Raw genomic sequence first — 14,611 nt, 5'->3', positions numbered from 1 at the left:
GTGGGCAGCAGCCAATGAGAGTCTGTCTGACTCTCATTGGCTGCTGAAACACACACCGCTGCCGGATAGCATCTAGCTATCATTTATCTAGCACAGTGTATGAAATGAAAGTTAGAAGGTGTTTGGTTGCTATGGACAAGTTCTTCATCTCGCCTATGAGGTTCCTGAAAGACATGGTATTGCTTATTGCATTTGTTGGTAGATGTAATATTCCAGGGGCCCATTGTGATGTATTCCTGCAATATAACAGACTACTGGTCCATTACTTTAACAAACCTGCCTAGACTTTGATGGGGAATAATGTTATTATTTCTTACAAATTATAAACGACATAAGTAGATCCTTCTGGAGCATAAATAGCTTCAGGAGAGAAGGGGTTAAAAGGAAGAATCCACTTTATTCGTTTTACTGCATCTCTCTCTGTACCCACATTACTGCAAAATGGTTAAACAAGTCCATTGTCTTTATTCTTTTGTACTCTGCTGAGAAGATACACTAATCAACCTGTAGCATTGTCACTGCCATTTGCAGAAGTTTACCAGCATCTGCGTGACTGTCTCAAAGCCATTAATTCTTCCTTAGCTTACGAGATCCTGACAGAATGCAGCTGTTGGCATTTACTAGAAGTGCTTAAAACTAAATGAGTACAGTCTCTGCCGCTATATTCGGGTAACTTGCCAAAATCATTAGATCATACCCCTATCCTCACAATACACCCATAAAGGTCAGTTCACAAAACGTAAACACCTCCTGTATTATAGGTTATTTATTCTGCATATTTGGGTGCAGGATTTATTGGGTTGTTGTCACGCTAATAATGGTGAATCTATTAAACAAGTATAAATAATTATTATTACTTATAGTGCCAGATTGTTGTGAAGTTGCATCTGAATATTATTATCCTTAATCTGTTTGTACCGTTTTCTTTCTTTGGTAGTTTTTAAGCAGAGTCTGTAAACAGTTTTGGACAAACACTTTATAAGATGGTCACAGCAGCACAGTAGTATAACAGTGTTACAGACAAGCATAGCGTACTTCCACAGGCTGTAACATGGAGAATAACAAGTACAGGTTCTTCCTCCATCAGACAACCTGCAATAAATGACCAGGCATTAAATAGATCATGGGTCAACCAGGTGAAGGAAGAGGCGGAGTCACCACCTAAATCTCAGGAGGTTAATATTTTCCTCACATGTGGAAGTGTCAGGATTCATGTGGGGTTTCCCGTGTGATCATACTTGCAGGAAACAATACTTTGACTAAGGTGAATTAGTAAGATTTATTGTCATACAGGGTAGTGCAATATTTAAACAGGCAGATAAGCAAACAGGTAACAATGTTCACATTTATGAGTAGCTGGTAAGCAATGATATTACAGTCCAGGATAATTCAGGGAATATATTTAGAATTTAGGTTGAAGAGGACAAATGCTTGATGAAGTATATAGATACACAAAGTCCTGGTTGACTAACAAATTGAAGTGATGACTGAAATGTCCAGAATCTACTGTAAAGTGCAGGTACACTAGGAACTTGATTAGCCAGACTGCACGGGTGAGAGCAGATGGTTGGAGACACTGATCTAGAATGCTGCAGAGCAGTGCAGAGAATCTGGAAGGCACTAGTATTTCTAAAGAATATGCCTCGGCAAACACACTGGAAAGCAATACCAACACACGGGCATATTCAATTAGCCGTGAAAATTCCCATACTTTTCGCATGGTGTACTTTTCGCCTACATCGCTGGTTTTCAATGCGAAAAAGTATTGTGCGCGTCCCCGCTTATCCCGGTATTCAATTACAAATCTGCGAAAACGGGACCCGGCCAAACTGTAATATGCGAAAAGTGCTGTCAGATTTTGGGAAATCAGCCTGACACCCCCCAAAACATGCACTGACATTGGGGTTCACTCTAGTTACCCCCAAATAGGCCTGCTGAAGGTATTTGGGGTATTTAAATGCTCTCAATAGCTGCTAATTAGTGCCTTTGCAGAAGTGGTGAAGAATAGCATTTAGCAGTTTTATTTGAAGAAAATAAGTAGTCCCAGCAAATTTGGGGTACCTGAAAATGGGTGCTAGCATATTTATAAATTCCTGTTAAAAATCCACCTGCCGCAAGCACCTGCAAACTTAGAAACACCTGGGGCATACTTGGAGAGTCTATTTCACTAGTTTTTAAGTTTGTCCACCAACTTTAGACTTTTTTGCCCCCAAAACAAAAGTACTTTTTTGGGGTGATCTAAGGACTTTTTAAAACTTTTTTCAACGCAGTTTACCTTTGGGGGACTGTCCCAAGGGTGCAGGGGGGTTCCCGCAGCTTTGCACCTCTAAACCCTAAATCTACACTTTTTTTCAACACCTATTCATAGGCGAAAATTTATCGCAGGTCCCATTGCATTGAGTTTCCACACCAGCGAAAAGTTTTTGGAATTGAATACGGAGGATACTTTTCGCATGGCGAAATGACGTCACCTATGATACTTTTCAACAGAAACTGACTTGAATTGAATACGGCCCACAGTCCCGGATTGTTGGTGCAGTTTGTCAAGCAGGTAAAACAAGGTCCCAAAAGGCAGATACTGTATATACACTAGATAAACAGAGTCTGAATAACCGATAGATGTAACACATAAATAAAGTCCCAAATGGTATATAAATGTAATACTGGAGATGCGGTGTGGCGCCCAAGATAGCTAACTTGGAAGAAGTCACAAGAAGCAGGTAGCAATAACAGCTGGAAAGTGGAGGTCTGGTGAAGCAGATTATTATCCCAGACAATTTACATGAGAAGCAAGAGGATATCAGGTTGCAGGGGCCAGGATCTAGAGACAGCAAGAAACACAAGGAATACTAGCTGGAAGTATGATCCATAGAGCAGACACTGAGGGCAAAATGTACTAAGCGGCGGGTTCTAAACCCCGGTTGTTTTGCTATCCGCAGATTTACTAAGGCCCAAACCGCTGCAAAACCGCAGTCAAAACAAATTTTAGAATAGAATAGAACAGGGCAGTCATTTAGAAACCGCAGGCAAACCGCCGCCAAACTCCCGAGGTTTAGAATCCGCCGTCAAACCACCACCAAACCCCCGGGGTTTAGAATCCGCCGTCAAACCGCCGGGGTTTAGAACCCGATGCTTAGTAAATTTTGCCCAGAGGCAGTCTTAACTTGATGAACTGGCACCAGGGAGCTTGTGTGGCTGTTCTAAATAGGAAGTTCAGGTGCAGCTCACAGCTGCTGTATCAACTAATTACTCAATTGCAGATACTCAGGGCCTGATTCGGCAAGGACGCACTTGCTTATACGCACGCAATCGGCCGATTGTTGAGTACTGCGCATGCATCACAGTGCGCGAATTAGCTACTGCGATCAAGACTGCAATCGCAGAGGCTATGCAGACCCATGGCAGAGTGACTGACAGGAAGTGCCGTTGTGGGTGGTGACATAAGGGTAGTCAGGCAACAGCAGGCGTGCCACTGCGTTGGGACGGTGTTGCAGCCTGAGGGTTCATAGCGTGCATTGAAGTAAGCAATTGCTGAGTGAGGTCTGACCTGTCTTAACTGTGCGTATGGGTCCGATGTTACCGATTGTTTCACTATGTTGCCCAAGTATACGGATGTGTGTAAGGGGAAGTGGGCGTCCTTATGTCAGGCTGCGATCGCAATGCGCATGCAAACATTTACATATCACCACTGATATTAGCAACTTCACTGCATGCGTATAAGCAGAATAGCGATCCTTGCTGAATCAGGCCCTCAGACCAGAGTGCTGAAGCACCAGGGCAGAGAGCGACACCCCAGGCAGGAAAGAGAACTGCATGGATTGTGACAGTACCCCCCCACCCTCAAGGAGCGTATTCCAGATGCTCAAAAAATATCAGAGTCTGAGTCAATGGGTAAAGGGCATAACGGAATATCCTCATGCTGCCAAGGAAAGCCAACAGAGGCTCTTAACTCAGGTGCTCCCTTTTTCCTCCATCTTCTCCTTGCAGATCTCCCAGTAGGAGCAGTTGGCTAAAACTGGAGATAACCAATACGCAAGCTGAATGCTGGAGTTTCAGAGCTGGCAACGGAGATCCCTGGCAGGGACATTGCATGGTGAAGAGATTCTAAAAACCTGACACTGGATACCTGGGAGGACGTGGCACAAGCAGCCCTATAATTATCGATGTACTGGGACAAGGTTGCTTGGATTTCTTCTGGAATTATGTCTGGGAGTTGAGCAGTCGCTGGGCACTCGAAAGGTTGATGAGGTACCGGATATTTGGAAAACTGGATAGAAGGGGGACACGGATAGATAGGGACCCTAGGTGAACCCCGTCTGAACAGATACCTCAGGCGGACCCGGATGGACAGTAATCTCGGAACAGAATTCTGGTGTACCTTGAATCTCAAACGATATAGAAACACAACTACTGGAAGAGACAAGGACCGTTAGAGCAGTTTGACAGGTGGCAGACAAGGTTGCACCCGACAGTGGATAAACCCTCATGCCCAAAGGCAAGGGCAGAACTCAGGTCCTCATGCCCAAAGGCAAGAGCAGAACTCAGGTCCTCATGCCTGAAAGCAAGGGCAGGTGGGTCCTCATGCCCGAAAGCAAAGGCAATACTGTGAAAATTGAAAGCCTGCTGTTAGGATGACACTTCCAAATATACGGGCAGACGAGAGTCCCCAACAGGGATGAATGGATTCCCTGAAGACTGATGGGAAGATGGGATTTCTTAAGTACAGCATCACTGAAGGTCACAAGATCCTGAAGAACTGGATTATTGGATTCAATTAGTGGATTAGCCCATTCCAAGGCTTCTTCTCTAAAGGTCAGGAATAAATATTTAACTATGTTGGATGGAGTAATTCCAGAGGAAGGATCAGACTCCATGATGGTAAGATATCTGTTAACCAGTGCATAGTATTTAGCTAAATCTCCATCAAAGTAGTCAAATGATGGAGCATTGTATGAGTTCTGGGAAATTAAAGCTTGCTTCTAGGGAAACAGGAGGTTGCAGGGGCCAGGATCTAGAGACAGCAGGAATACTAGCTGGCAGTATGATCCAGAGTGCAGACACTGAGGCAGTCGTGACTTGATGAACTTTTTTTTTTTACCAAGTGCCAAGACACAGAGCATAGCTCTACCCCGGCACCTGCGACACCCCGCCCGCATGCTCTGATTGGCCTACACGCCAGTCAGTCAAAAGACAGGGATGACCATCGGTTGAACTCATCGATGGTCATCCATTGAATACTTTGTAACCATCGATGGTTACACCGCAGATGGCCATCCCTAACTCAGACCAGAGTGCTGAAGCACCAGGGCAGAGAGTGACACCCCAGGCAGGGAAGAGAACTGCATGGGTTGTGACAGGAAGTCTTCCACTCTGCAAAATTGGCCTATTTTGGTAAAAGGGTTGATGACTGGACATGACTAATACCATTCTAAAATACTGTATACCTCCATATTAACTAGAATACAATTCTATTAAACGCTATATAATACCCCTTTCAGATCTAAACCCGCCTCTGACCCAGGTCACAGAACATGGTTTGAAGCCGGGGTTTCTTGTATTTATCCCCCATTCACATCTAGGTGGAGGACCCAGGTCTTGCAGTGACCCAGGTTTTCCGTGTCTCAGTGGGTGCTTGGTTATGATGTCATATCCCAGTGCCCACTGTATCCTTCAATCAAATCCTTTTCAAGCATGAAACAGGTCATCAAGACCTGGGTCATACCTTTCAGAAATGAGCCGGGGCACTGACACGGGTTGCAAATCCCGGGTCGATGTAAGTACACAGCAAATAAAAACAGGCTTTTGGATTATGTCTGAAAGGGGTATAAGTAATAGAAAACTCTACCTAACTGTATAATTAGTAATGTTGCTAATGTTTACACATATGTATTGTAAAGTATTGTATAACTTTCTTTGTATTCTTAACTGTCACCTTGCAGGGCCACACATACTGCCATTGTGATATTCCTTTGCTCTTTAGAGGACACATCTTTACGAGTCCAGCAAGCACCCAGCTGTGTTGCATGTTGTTTGGACAGACAATTCTGGAGTCAGGTTGTACATGGTGACAATCACAAGATAAAGACTTTGGGAGGTCCCAAGGACAGCCCGAGTAAAGTGAATCACTGCGAGACAAATAGGATATAAAGTCGCTGCCTGTCACTGTATGTAACCTGGTCAGTGCCGATGCTGGGTAATGACTCCAATAGGACAACGTTCTGTGGTGGCAATGAACAGTCGCATAGAAGACTAGAAGACGTGGTACAGCATGGAGTGAACTCAAGTGGATCGTTAATCCTCCATGTATTTTGCGTATCAATCAAAACCAGGTAGACATTGACTAGTCCCTACCACGTGGGTAGAGGAGGAAATAGCGTGGCACAGCATCTGGGATTGTGCAATTAAGTGAATGAGACAAAGACGGTGGCAAGATGTAGGAGTGTGTGTAATAGGCAGTGCGGTGACCCCCCTGGTATTGGCACATTTATACTACTGTTTTGTGTTTATATAATAAAAGCATGAGGCTTTCATCCACTGTCTGCAGTAGGTGATTTACCCATGTTGTAAATACTGAAAAGGCCAGGGGTGACACATAAGGCAGACCTATTGGCAGACCAGTTTGCCGGCAGGGCAACAGGAGCTTAACATTACCCCCGGCTATCCTCCCAACTACACCAAACCAACAGGACCTGACAACTAGACATGATCATCATACAATTCTGCTGTATCCATGGGAATGTATTACTTAAATTATATTTAACATTAAAAACTCAGTATTAGTTGATTTTAGCGCGTATAATAAAGCATACCAGATTTTAAGGGACTAGCAAGAAAAATGTGAACTAATACTGGGCAACTGAGCAATAGTAAAGATATATTGTATAGAGAAGAAAACACTATTTATTCTACACACTATTTGTAATTAGATTTTGATTACTTATTAAGGACATGTTCCTTATAATCATATTTAAAAATATATATATTAAATAAAAATTAAGTATTAATGTCAGAGTTTTGTGCAGTTCTTGATTTGGATAGTAGGACTACGTTCCCATGAGTGCACCCAAAAAATGCTAATCTTTTTCTTCTCTGTACGAATGTATATTAATCTGAGTACAGGGTAGCACCCCCAAGTTTAATTACAGATTTCACAGCAGTGACACAGATTAAAGGGAAAGAGTACCTCTAAGTCAAAGAGCTGATAATACATTTAAAAACAAGATTCAGTGCAGGGCACCCTCCTCTGTATCCAGTAAAGATAAATGTTGTAAGGAGCAAAATCTGCTTTTCTCTGAGGGCTGAGATCACTTAAAATTATATACGAGGGCTGATTGAAAAGTAATGAGACTGCCTCTGTTTTTCTGTCCCATAGGTAGACGTGGCAACGCTATGCTGGGTATTGTGAAGCTCATACACTGATGTGTCTGAACCTGCGGTTGGACTGCCGTAGTCTTCTTTGTTTGGTCACAGCAAGTGGAAGAGCTTCGTACGTTTCGTCATGGCGGATGAGGAAGACGTGTCTGTGAGATTACGCCAGAGATGTGTTTTTGAATGTTAACTTCTAAATAGCGGAAATAAAACTCATGAAATGTTATGGCAAGCATACGGTGGAGAGACAATTAGATGTGCTGCAGTATTTCGGTGGTGGAAGCACTTCAAAGAGGGTAGTATGCAAGTGACTGACGAAGCCCGTTCTGTGAGACCATCCACCGTGGTTACAGATGTCAACACTGCCAAACCTGTGGAGATGTTGCAAAAATGACAGGTTAACTTTACGCGAACTTTCGTCTTCACTTGGCAATCCATGATTTGTCACACATCAGAATCGATGTCAGGAAATCAGGTAACCTCTCCGATATTCGAACAGTGTTCTTGCACGATTGAACTTGTCGTTGCATCTGCTCTTCTGTGAGATTTCTGGGTACCCATCTGGCAGACATGCAATGCATTTTCAGTTCCTTTGTCACAATTTGCTGAACCCGTTCGACTGAAGGGTGTGGAGTAGGAGAGGGTGATCCACATTGTTGAATGCCGCTGAGATGTCCAGGAGGATTAGTAGGGAGAATTGGTCCTTGGATTTGGCTGAGAGCAGATAATTGGTGACTTTGGCCAGGGCAATTTCTGTGGAGTGGAGGGGGCGAAAGCCAGATTGGAGAGGATCAAGGATAGAGTTGTCAGAGAGGTAGCAGGAGAAACAGGGGAGAAGAGAAATGGGTTGGTAACCAGTGGCGGCTCCAGAGGTGGGGCTGCAGCACAGTCCAAAATTCAAATAGGGGAGTCACACCAACTGCTAGTGAGTCCCAGCCAAGAAAATTTGGCAGCATTTGGAAGGGCAGTTGAAGTGGCTCCCCTATTTAAATTCTAGACTGCGCTGCAGCCCCAACCATGGAGCTCCCACTGGTGGTAACTAGAGGGTGATGATGGGTCAAGGTTGGGTTTCTTAAGAATGGATGAGACAAGGGATTTTTGAAGAGCGAGAAGATGCCGGTGGACAGCAATAGGTGGAAGAGGTGGGCAAGGTGGGAGCAGGCAGTGGAGGCAAGAGAACGAAGGATGCTTGAGGGTATGGGGTCCAGGTAAAGGGGGAGAGGATAAGATGAAGGAGTGGACTTCATCGCCCATGGTCAGTAGGTGGCAGAAGAATGGGAGGGTGGTGCGGCGGAGGGGAGATTGGAGAAGATTTTGTAACAGATTGCCTCAATTTTGGAAGTGAAGGAGGCAAAGTCAGTGGCGGTGAGAGAGGATGGGAGAGGGGTAAAGGAGAGTGTTGAAAGTAGTAAAGAGGAGGACTGCAAAGAGATAATCGACTTGAAAAAGGATTGCTTAGCAAGAGAGAGGGCAGAACTGTAGGCAGAGATGATGAACTTGAAGTGGAGGAAAATCCACCAATGAGCGAGAGTTCCACCAGTGGCGGCCAGCGGTGTGTGTACATTTACTTTTGTGCAGTGCTTGGCTTCATTATGTCCCACCACTCTGCACAGGCCAAGCAGCACTTCTAGGTTGTGGAGGCATCCTAAGATAGTAGAAGGTAGGTGTGCACCTTTACCTGTGCTAGGAAGGTCATCTAGACTCCCTGCTGCAGAAACAAAGTGTTTCCTAGACTTGGCTCCTTTGTGTTTTGTGAAAACAGGGGAAGAATAGGTAGTAAGTATATTTACACATAAGACTTTGCTGCATTTTATGCAGCAGTGTCTTTTTGTCCAAAAAGTAATGTGTATATGTTATTTTTAATGTACTATTGAATCGTAAAATGTTAATTAATAATACCAGGTTCACTCTAAGCACTGCAAAACACTGCATGGCACAAACTTATGTAACCTTGTTTGTAATATAAAGAGATCACATTGTGATGTCTGTACCTATCGCATTACTAGCTCAAAGCAAAATATTTCCGAATAAACTGGAATTTAAAATGGTTTAAAACATGATACTACTATGCTGCCACTAAGTATATATATAAAACATAAAAAGCAATATTCTTTTGTAATTTACTCGCTAACTCTTTCCGATAGCATCTGCTGTAACAGATACATTCACATCAAAGTGCAGTTTTCTAATCTTTCCCGCAATCCAGGTAATCTTCAATTTATACCGTGAATCTGTTTGATGCTTGGCAGCCGGAGAACTATTATTGTAAACAAGTGAACAGACAACTGGCACATTCTTCAGCCATTATAGTGATCACATCAAGGGAGTCTATTTTTAACTTCATACAAGAGGTCTGTTAAGTCATTTTGGGAAGGCAGAAGGGTCAGGCTGACTAAAATACAGTAACAAGTACAGCAGCTTCAACCGGACATGTACATTGCCTTTGAATGTGGCTGACGCTGTAAAGCTGTCATCGCTATGTTAATCTGACTTTCAGCTTTGATATTGGGCTTTTCACTTCTATTAGATTGCAAAAGGGTATGTTAAATGTTTCTCATTTCAGAAAGTGTTAAGTGTTGTACTGGTTATGAAGAAACAATAGGACTGTAGGTGGTGATACCTTTACATAAACAGGGTACAATTTAATTTACCTTTACTCCTGAGGCTTTTCTCACCCGTGCTGAGCCCATGTTTTACTTTCTGTGTTTGTCACATTCCAACATCAATAATAGTATTTTTTATGCAGTAGTCACATAAATTATACCCTATATTTTTCTAGAAGACCCTTGATTTTCAGAAATTCCATTAGACTTTTATCTCCTCCTTACATCCATATAATAATTGAGAAAGTATGTCTATGTCCATTTTTTTGTCCTTTATGAATGACCAGAGTTTTGAACCTAGATCCACCAAATCTGGCATGGTGGTGTAGTTTTACCAGGATTATGTTTTTACATAGTTTTGAACTTCATCAGGGTCACGCACTGTCACACAATCGCTAAAAATGGGGACACTCTTAAATAACACAGGTCCCGGGGCTGGCTCCAGTGGAAATTGGCAGCCCCCTGGTCTTAAAGCTCGGGATGGTAGCGGCTTACATGGCTACCCTAAGGCCACAACATGTTATGTGACTAATAGTGGATTGGACAAAGTGAGGTATCTTCAACAAGATCTTCAAGGTTGAGCTTGAAGAACTAGAGGTGCAGCATTAAGAGCCGAGGTGCGGCTGGAAGCCGGTTGGAATATAAGTAGTGAGATGCGGCCTAGAAGGCTGAGTTGTGGCCTTGAGGTCGAGGTGCAGCTTGGACAGCCGAGATGCGACTAGAGAGCCGAGACATGGACAGGCTGACATGTGGCCTTGAGAGCCGTGGTGCGGCCAATGAGCAGGTAGACATCCAGACTGTGATGTGGCCTTAAGGACCGAGGTGCTGTTATGACAGCCGAGATGTAGCTTTGAGAGCCGAGGTGTAAATTGCCTGTAATGCAGCCTAGCGGGCCAGGGTGCGGCTGGTACAGCCGGGATGCAGCTTAGAGAGCCAAGGTATTGACAGGCTGTGATGCGGCCTTGAGGGCCGAGGTGCGGCTTTGAGAGCCGAGATGTTGACAGGCTGTGAAACTGTTGGCCGAATGAGTGGCGAGGCCACAACAACAGCACGACCCAGAGAACTCCGTAGACAACAGTATATAAGTACTCTAGATTGAGGAATGAGAGTTAGACAGGAGTCCACGAGGCAATGGCAGAACTGACACAGACGAGTAGGAACACGACTGACAGGGACTGGAAGGACACGTACAAACACGCTAAAGCCGGCGATGAACCATCAGGCATAAGAAAGGAAACTGACCAATGGACTAACAGGGCAGGTGATTAATGAAATCCACAGGTGAGGAGATCATCCAGTATTCCCAGTATCATGTGCCACAGTCTGGCGTCCCAATCTCCTCACAACTAAAGGTACCATCCCAGTACGGTGTGTACGTTGCACAAGAGCCGAATTCCGGGCATGTGACTGGCGACCCGGAGAAGGAGAGACCACCGGAGAACGGGTAGTAACGAGGCACGCTGACGATTTCTGACAGCAGCAAATACTATTTTGCTATTTTTTTGTTGGTACTGAGGTGTGGCCATGCCTCCTTGCATTAGGCCACATCTCTAAAAGTACCCAGGCCTGGCACAGCTCTCTACAGCCCTGGGCATCACTATACAAAGTAAATATGCTTGGAGTTAGAACTGGAGCAGAGTTTTAACACCATCTCTCATCTCTTTACAGGTCCATATCTGATGCTTTTTATTGCAAGCATAGTCTGAATTGAAGTTTGTTTAGGAAATGTGAGGCTTTCAACTTCCCCCACTATTATTTAGCTTGTTGAACAAACTACTCAAACACTCCCTCCTCCTGTACCAGCTGGCCCAGCACACACAGGCTTGGACTGCCATCTTAACCAGCACCTTAAACATGTCATGTCATCTGAAGCATGGAATTAGATCCAGAGTTTGAACTGAATTTAGACGTTGGACTAGTTTCTAACCCCAAATTGACAATTTCTAAAACACTGCAGCTCAGGAATGCTACTACTCCACCCTCCATTCATCTTCCCAGACACTGGGTTCAGGGGCAGTCTCATGCTGCAGACCAATCACACTCAACAAACTGCTGGATTCCACAAGACCACACACTTGAGCGAGGGAGACGCTAGGCGCAGGCTAAGTCACGCGGCTTGTTGCAGTTTACTCCATTATTTTTAATTTCTGATTAACTTTACCTTTATCAGTTTTTATAATGCTGTCACTGTTGTTTTAATTTTCAGTTTTATGCCTTTGTAATCAGCTTCTTTTTAATATTTTTTTTTCTTCTCTCTATCTGGATGTTATACTTCGGCTAATTGGACTCCCTGCCAGATGTAACCTATGCAGTGTGCCCCAGATGGCTGCCTCAACACAATACGTGGACCTGTTCATGCAATGTGGGATGGGTACAGGATACCGGAAGTCAAAATCGCGCCGCTAGCATCCCGACCGGATTAGGATACCGACACTTGTCGGTAGATATCCTAACCCTCACTCCCCGGTGCATGAGCCTAACCTTCACCCCTAGTGCCTAAACCTAACCTGCCAACACCCTAAACTCCTTGCCTTGCACCCTCCCCTCCTTAGTGCTTAAACCAAACCCTCCCCCTAGTGCCTAACCCTCCCCCTAACCCCGCTATATCTTCGAGATGCCGGCGCTGGAATTCCAACTGGTACACCCGTGGGTGGGATGAAAAAATACTTGGAACTGATGGTTATGCCCGTTTCTAACTTTAGTACACTGCAAACTGCCCATTTTGTGTCATCTCTTCTAGGCGTTACCTTTCCCACCCAGGGTAACCTATATAGCGCACCCAAAATGGCTGCCCTGTCTGGTACCTTTCGTGGGTGGGTTACAGTATGTAACTTGTGGAATTTATTACCCAAAATGAGTGCACCAACCCTGCATTAAAAGTTCAGTGTTCCGTTATGTTCATTGTTTTTCGTTTGTTTTCATCCTGCTGTAATACTAAAAATTTGTGCTATGCTTTTGAAAATATATATTATATATATTTAAACCACAAACTATCTCCTAAAAAATAGACATTAAAAAGCTGAAGAGGAGGGGGTGTATGGTTCGCTTCTCAATGTCCGAGGTGTGCGTTAGGGATAGGGACAGGTGTGTCGTGTGCATTGGGGGCCACTGGGGATAGCCGTCCACCACTAAAACTGATAATATAGAGGGAATATCCTAGAGATTACCTGGATGATGTGGTGTTTGCAATGTGTGTTGGTAGGTGGTGTGTCAGGGGCGTTTGTGTGGAGGGTGATGTTTGGGGGGGGGGGGGGGCAGGGGTGAGGTGTTACATGTGAAATAACCAGACTGGGTTAGTGTTGTTGGTTCAAGTGTTTATTGACCTTGTAGTTAAGAGACACAGTGCTCTCTCAAGGTATGCGGCAGGTGGATTCCTGTAAGAAGCACCCTGTTAATGCATAGCAGGAGGGGACCGCTATGCTCCCTTTTTCGTCTGGAGGAGCCTTAAGGTGATTGGGAGGAGACCATTACACAATCTTCCCACACTCTCAATTCAAGTTGAGCTGCTCTCTGTACTGAGAGACAAGCAAGTCCCGCCAAGCACTGAGAAATCTTGCGGTACCAGTAAGTATGGGTTCCCCTCCTCATTTCCCTTTCTTCACAACGAGGAGGCAGGTGTACTGGGTTGATGGGGCCAACTCCGAATACAGGCAGACATCCACATTTATTTCTGAGCACACAACGTAGCCGATTTATCTGTAATTTTGAATCAGCCCCACCACGATCAATTCTCAATGATCATTTTAATCACTGCAGAGTCAAAAGCCAAATAAAATGTGCCCCCGATCTGCAGCCAATTGCTATTATTGCCCATCATGCCAGGGACACGGGGGTTGGGCAGGAACTATATTACCATGAAACTCTCACTTTAGTACATTTACCCGAGAGAGGCACTGAGAAGCCGACACAGCTTAATGGGGTTCAGGCTGCAGTAGGCATGTACTTGTCTTATCTTGATTACAATTTACACTAGGTTATGGGGTATATTTACTAAACTGCGGGTTTTTAGATGTGTAGATGTTACAGAGAAAATTTTTCAAACTTCGGAGGGGTTCATAGGCTCTTGGACTTGAATATCAACTGCATAAATGTTTCCATTCCACTCAATGGTATGAGACTAGAATATTATTGGAAGATGCTACAATTAATTTGCCAACGACCACTACCACGGTCTGATCTGATTAATGTGCCCGCCACGCCTGTCTGGTTTGATATTTTTTCATTTTGCTGATATACCAAATGTTGTCTTTTCCACTCATGTTATACTGGAAATGGTATGATCTCCATGCTGTCTTGCTTGTTCCTCCCTGACTAATAAAAATAAGTTAAAAAAAAAAAAAAAGCAGTGAAGATGTTGCCCATAGCAACCAATCAGATTGTACTTAATATTTATCTAGTACCTTCTAGAAGATAATAGCTAGAATGTGATTGGTTGCTATGGGCAACATCTCCACTTCTAAAAACCAGCACTTTAGTAAATATACCCCTATACCTGCGATGATTACTGAAGGAATCTTGTAAAATCTGTGGGGGAGATGTATCAAAACTTAGAGGGATAAAGTACCAACCAATCAGCTCCTAACTGTCATGTTCAAGGCATGATAAATCTCCCCCTGGGTCAGCTATTCTTATCTGCTTCA

The sequence above is a fragment of the Taudactylus pleione genome, unplaced genomic scaffold (genome assembly GCF_031769625.1).
Source record: "Taudactylus pleione unplaced genomic scaffold, aTauple2 ptg000184l, whole genome shotgun sequence".
NCBI lineage: Eukaryota > Metazoa > Chordata > Amphibia > Anura > Myobatrachidae > Taudactylus > Taudactylus pleione.
The sequence above is the reverse complement of the archived record's forward strand: the minus strand, read 5'-3'. Positions refer to the sequence as shown.